General features: G+C 40.2%; 1 pseudogene; it reads right to left on the minus strand.

Moving 5' to 3' along the window:
• Nucleotides 1-5,443: 5,443 nt before the first annotated feature.
• On the minus strand, nucleotides 5,444-6,663 carry LOC148673146 (uncharacterized; annotated as a pseudogene).
• Between the last annotated feature and the right edge of the window lie 228 nt (nucleotides 6,664-6,891).

The following is a 6,891-nucleotide window of genomic DNA, read 5'->3' on the forward strand; positions in this document are numbered from 1 at the left end:
CTAGGTCAGAGGTTGGAGCTATATTTAGTTTTAAATCATATTTGGAGGGTAACACTAGGATTAGAGTTTTTAGCAAGGTTAATATTAAGGATAGAATTAGGTTTAAAGCAAAGGATTGTGTGAATAGTGGTCCTTATAGCATGTGAAATATTGGAGTTATGCAAGCAGTATACTGCAATTTTTGGAGTAGCTGTGTAATTCATTTTTATATTTAACATTTTCAGTAAAATACCTTTTCACTAAATATGCAGGCATAGGAGTACTTTCTAAAGTACATTACCCTTGCTAATTATCTTGTTCTTATCACTCCTACTTGCACACTTTCAATCAAACAAACAGAAATATACCACATGTTGATATAAGTTGTCTTAAAATAAGTAATTCAGGTGGGTAGCTGCGTCAGCATGCGTAGGCTGCAAAGGAACAAGTAATAGGTTTATTCCATGCTGAAAAAAAGAAGAAAGAGAACACAACGTTTCGGCCGTGGAGCCTTCTTCAGGTGTGAGATAGACAGGGCAGTAGGCAAAGGTAAAGTAGCGGGAGAACAAAGGTTGAGAGGGAGGAGGAGTGAGAGGCGGGAGCAGGGGACAGAAAGAGAGGCCAATCAAGAGGTGTGAAGTCAGAATGGGTGCAGAGAGGTGTGAAACGAAACTTCCAATGAATGGAGAAAATTTAAAAGAACAGTAATCTGTCGTTAAGGGAAGGGAGAATGTGTGATCCTAGTTGCAGAATAATTTTAGTTTCGGTGGTCTTTCTGATGTATGAGTTCATTCCTTTGGTGCTTCCTTACCACCCTAACACACTTCCTATCCCCAGGACCATTAACCAGAACTTTTCCATCCTACAGGATGATCCCTCCATTGGGGCCCTCTTTTCTGATCACCCTATCATCTCATATCGCCGACCACCTAATCTGCGTAACCTCCTTGTCCACAGCTCCCTTGACCGCCCTCAGCAACCATCCACACCAGGCACTTTCCCTTGCAAAAGAGCTCGCTGTATCACCTGCAAGTACACAGCCACCACCACACTCATTCAAGGCCCCTCAGGACAATTCCGGATCACCCAGACAGCATCTTGTACCTCCAGCAACCTTATTTACTGTATCTCTTGCAGTAAATGGCCAGCCATCTACATTGGAGAAACAAGAAGGAGACTCGGAGACCGCTTCAGAGAACACGTCAGGGCTGTGAAGATTAAAGATCTCTCCAAGCCCATTGTTTCTCATTTCACCTCTGACGGCCACGACCACTCTAATCTCTCCGTCTGTGTTCTCAAAGACGGTTTTCCGAACTCATACATCAGAAAGACCACCGAAACTAAAATTATTCTGCAACTAGGATCACACATTCTCCCTTCCCTTAACGACAGATTACTGTTCTTTTAAATTTTCTCCATTCATTGGAAGTTTCGTTTCACACCTCTCTGCACCCATTCTGACTTCACACCTCTTGATTGGCCTCTCTTTCTGTCCCCTGCTCCCGCCTCTCACTCCTCCTCCCTCTCAACCTTTGTTCTCCCGCTACTTTACCTTTGCCTACTGCCCTGTCTCTCTCACACCTGAAGAAGGCTCCACGGCCGAAACGTTGTGTTCTCTTTCTTCTTTTTTTCAGCATGGAATAAACCTATTACTTGTTCCTTAAAATAAGTAAAGCAAGACATTATCTTAGCTTCACAATAAAAAAGTTTAGAAAATTCATGTTATAATAGCAAGGATAAGCCAAAATGGTGACAGGGAATCTGAACTAAGCTGAAACCCAAAATGAGGAGAAAACTGAAAATTAATAATAAATGAATTTGACAACTACTAAATGCAGTGGGAATTAGTTTAGAAGTTAAAATAAAGTTGTATGATGGCTTAACAGAAAATTCTCATTCAACTCTCCAGTACAAATTCTCAATAGATCCACATCTGAGGCTAATACTTAACATGTACAGTACACAGTTCGCAGATTTCTCAGCCAGTGGTTGGTCCCCAGCTACATCAGATGATTGGCTGATTGAGCAGGAATGGAGAACACAGGAAGGTGTCTATTTTCTTATTTATCAATCATTCAATTACCATTCCTGGAAACCTCACAGTTCAGCCCAGTTGCATCTAATTATGGTGTGGCCAGCCTTCGTCCTGCCACTCTTACATACTTATACAGTATGTGGAAAGAGAAGCCTGGAATAAAACCACCAGTGTGCATTTAATAAAACTAATATTGGTATTAAGTAAAACTACAAGGCTGATATTAAAATGTTACAGTATAATTTATTGGCCTTTATAAAATGTGAAAAATATAGTACCCATATAGTGTATTTTTCATTTTATTCATGTCATTCACTCCCTGCTGTCAAGAAAAGACTAACATTCTCCAAAGTCTATTAACTTCTCTTAATTTGAAGCATCCCCTTAGATTTTATTTAGTTTTCCCCAGTACCAGAAATATAGTGTTGGAATCACTGCATGGTGAGTTTTTTATCAGATATATGCTGCTGAAAGCAATAATATCCACTTCTACTGCAAGCCTGGGATCAGCAGATTGATCCCCATGGTATCTTTTTCTTGCTAAGCAAGATTAATCTCCCTCTACTCAGATTGTCTTTCTGTAACAGCAATATTCAATACAGCTCTTCAAGACGACTAAATCCACTCCAGATTCTTCCAGTTCAGAGAATACAAAGAGTAACTGAAAAAAAAATATTTTTTTTAATTTTTAACATCTAATTCAGTGGACAGTAGAAAGGAATAAGGGTATTTTCCCATTATTTATTTAGAAAGAAATTTTTAAAATTTGATTATCAAACCAAAAGAAAGATCTAAAAGCTTGAGAACATACTATCACCTAAGTAAATTACTATTAAAATGTATATTTTTACTCTTTTCTTTGCATAAAAAAGAGATACTTTAATATACGCTATATTAAAAATTAATATACTCTTAAGCACAGAGAAGCATGTGATTTTATTTCAATGGATTATTCCAGTCCTTAATAGCTAGGATGCTTGGAAAGCTACAAATCATGTTAAAAAAGTTGGGCAAAGGATTCAGAAGAAATTGGCAAAGAGCTCTTCATTAAAATTTTGTCCTTGGAAATAGAAGTAATATCAATGATGTAGATATAAATCTGCATTATATTGTTTCCTGACATTGTCTTAATGAGGTCATAGAAGAATCTACCTACACTTGCAAGATAAAGGTATTCCCCAAAACAGTCATTACCCATTGACAAACTGTAATAACTTATAGATATACCTACACTTGCATGATAAAGGTATTCCTCAAATCAGTTATTACCCTTTGCAAGAGTAATCAGCCATTCATATCAACAGACTTTTTTACAGATAGAATTCACAAAAAACTTATCCTACGTTTGCTGCTTGTTATGTTTTTGTTATATCAATAAATTGTATGTTGTGTATTTAGAATCCATTTTTGAAACTGTAAATTATGTTTGATTTGTCCTTAAAAGTTGTCAAGTACTCTTGCAATTTGTTGTTTACTAAATTGTCCTAAATTATAATACTTAATATATTTATTAACCAAGGCAAAGAAAGGAGTTTAAGTATTTACAGGTTTGATATATTTAAAACTAAGTTTTATATACAGAGATTATGGAAGAAATGATAGAAGAACTAAGAGAAGAATTAAATGTATTAATTTACAACTTTATGCTTATTTATTAGGTTATCTTAATGAAATGCTTTATTATTACATACAGTATACCAGTTGGTAGAAAGAAGACAGCGTAACTATGGAACAAGTAATAGGTTTATTCCATGCTGAAAAGAAAAGAAAGAAAACACAAGGTTCTGGCCGTGGAGCCTTCTTCAGGTGTGAGAAAGACAGGGCAGTAAGCAAAGGTATTGTAGCAGGAAAACAAAAGCTAGGAGAGAGGAGGAGCGAGAGGCACGAGCAGGGGACAGAAAGAGAGTCCAACCAGGAGGTGTGAAGTCAGGATAGGTGAAGAGAAGTGTGAAATGAAACCTACTGTACAATGAATAGAGAGAATTTAGAAGAAAAGTAGTCTGTTGTTAAGAGAAGGGGGGAGGTGTGATCCTAGCTGCAGGATAATTTTGGTTCTGTAGTCTTTCTGATGTATGAGTTTGGAAAACAAAGATAGAGAGATTAGTGTGATAATGGCCATCAGAGGTGAAATGAGATGGGCTTGGAGAGATCTTTAATCTTTGCAGCCCTAACATGTTCTCTGAAGCGGTCTCTGAATCTCCTTCCCGTTTCTCCAATGTAGATGGCTGGGCATATACTGTAGGAGATACAGTAAATAAGGTTGCTGGAGGTAAAAGATGCCATTTGGGTGATCAGGAATTGTCCTGAAGGGCCTTGAATGAGTGTGGTGTTAGATGTGTACTTGCAGGTGATAGAGCGAGCTCTGTCGCAAGGGAAAGTGCGGATGGTTGCTGAGGGCGGTCAAGGGAGTTGTGAATAAGGAGGTTACGCAGATTAGGTTGTCGGCTATATGAGATTATGGGGCGGTCAGGAAAGAGGGCCCCAATGGAGGGATCATCCTGTAGGATGGAAAAGTTGTTGTTAATAGTCCTGAGGATAGGAAGTGTGTTGGGGTAGTAGGGAAGCACAAAAGGAATGCAGTTGTTATGGTGGGAGTTCCTGATTGAGTTGATGGTCCGATGGGTGTCTTTGGCTCGGGCAAGGGCCCTGTCAATAACACTGCTGGGGTATCCTCTGTTGATGAAAAAGGAGTACATTTTGAGGGCTTGGTTCTGGAAGTCGATGTCATTGCTGCATAATCGTCGTAGCCGAAGGAATTCTGAAAAAGGGAGAGAGTTTTTAATGTGTTTGGGGTGAAATGAGCTATACAGGAGATAGCTGTGTGAATCCATGGGTTTGTAATAGACCGAAGTAGAGAGTCGGTGGTAGTTAATGGAGAAGTTGATGTCTAGATGTGGAAGATATGTTAACTGTATATTTGAGGGAAGGGTGGAAGTTGGTGAAATAATGCAGAAAGTGCTCAAGCTGGTCGTTAAAGCATGTGGCAGCACCGACGCAGTCATCAATGTATCACTTGCTGAGGTCAGGGACATAGCCAGTGTAGGAAGCAAACAAGCGTTCTTCTACCTAACCGACAAAAATATTGGCATAGCTGGGTCCCATTCTGGTGCCCATGGCAACTCCACTAACCTGTTGGTAAAAAAGGTTATTGAATGAGAATGCATTCAGCGTGAGAACCAATTCTGCAAGGCGTACCAGGGTGTGGGTGGGTGGATCAAGCACTGTGCGTTTGTCCAGCGTGTGCTCGAGGGCTGTAAGGCCATCATTATGGGGAATGACGGTATAAAGAGATGTGATGTCCGTGGTGAAAATGTAGCACTCGGGGCCCTGAAATTGGAAATCATTAAAAAGTTGGAGCGTGTGGTTGGTGTCCTTGATGTATGAGGGAAGACCTTCAACCAGCGGTCTCATGAGACTGTAGAGAAAGGCCTAGATGTAAGTAGTGGGATAGTTGCATGCTGATATGATGGGACGTCCAGGGGTGTCCAGTTTGTGGATTTTGGGGAGGAGGTAAAATTGAGATACCTGCGGATGTTCAATGATGAGCTGGTTCGCCTCTTGGGGCTGATAACTGCTGATAAGAAGGGAGATGGTGGATACCACTTCCTTTTGGTAGTCAGTGGTAGGGTCCTGTGGGAGAGGGAGGTAAGCAGAAGTGTTGGTTAGTTGTCTAGAGGCTTCAAAGATATATAGGTCCTTACACCACACCACAACAGCGCCTCTTTTGTCCGCGGCTTTGATGACAATATCATCTCTGTTGTGGAGAGACTGGAGCGCCTGAATTTCTCTTTGGGTGGGGTTGGACCTGTGTTTACTGGGTATAGAGAGTGTCTTGGGAGCTTGATTGGTGCATTTCTTAATGAAATAATCAACTGGTGGAAAACGGCTGGAGGGGGGAGTCCAACAGCTCTGTTTAGGATTAATATTGTTAATTACATCAATAACCAGATTGTTGTCAGCTGCCTGTGAATAGGAATCGTCAGCTGAATGTGCTCTGAGACGTATCCTGCAGTAAAAGCGGTAAAAGGTCGACTCTGGTCTGGGGGATGTCCAGCTTCCTAGGAACTGGTACAAAACTGAGGCCTTTGCTGAGCAGGGATCACTCATCCTGTGAGAGGGAAAGGTCAGAAGATATAGTGACAACAAGTTTAGGATTGGTGAAGGTGTTTGGGGTGTTGATGTTTTTCTTCTGTAGAAGATGACTGAGTTTTTTATCCTTCTCTGTAGTGAGAAACTGGTAGAGTTTGGAGTTGAGAAATCTAATGAGGTTAGTTATAAAGGGAAGATGATGTGGAGCTGTCAGCCATAGAAATTCCTTAGCCTCTTTGATGTTGTTGTCAGAAAGGATCATATGTTTTTTTAGGGAGAAACTGGTAGACAGCATTAGTTTCCTAGAAAATAGTGTTAGAAGTCTCTGAGTGTTACTCTGGGTGGTATCAGAGTCAAAAGAAAAGGTATTAAATTTCAGGCGAAATCCTTTAGGAATTATATTATGTTGACGACATCTGTAAAGGAATAGGAGGTGGTTAGAAAGCCTGGTCTTGGAACAGATCGCTGTGAAGAGACGGAATCCTAGTTTAGTGAGAGACGTGGCCCAGGGAGGAAGAAAAGGTATTACGAAGAGATCTAGAAAAAGATTTGAAAGGCATAGTGGATGTGCTTATATAAATGCTGTTAAAAAAAAACCCCAAAAGAACCTGTGCTATTGTAACAGGGCTTGTGCCCTGGCCACTTACAAAACTGACCCCCATCTGAAATCTAGAGACTGTAAAACTCTGCCATTACAGAGGACCTGGTATTTTGGTGTTACATAAAGCAGTTCAGCTTTAAACTGTAATTAGGAAGTGAAAACATTACATTTATCTGCTACCCTATCA

The sequence above is a fragment of the Lepisosteus platostomus genome, chromosome 4 (assembly GCF_059453375.1).
Source record: "Lepisosteus platostomus isolate fLepPlt1 chromosome 4, fLepPlt1.hap1, whole genome shotgun sequence".
NCBI classification, from domain to species: Eukaryota; Metazoa; Chordata; class Actinopteri; order Semionotiformes; family Lepisosteidae; genus Lepisosteus; species Lepisosteus platostomus.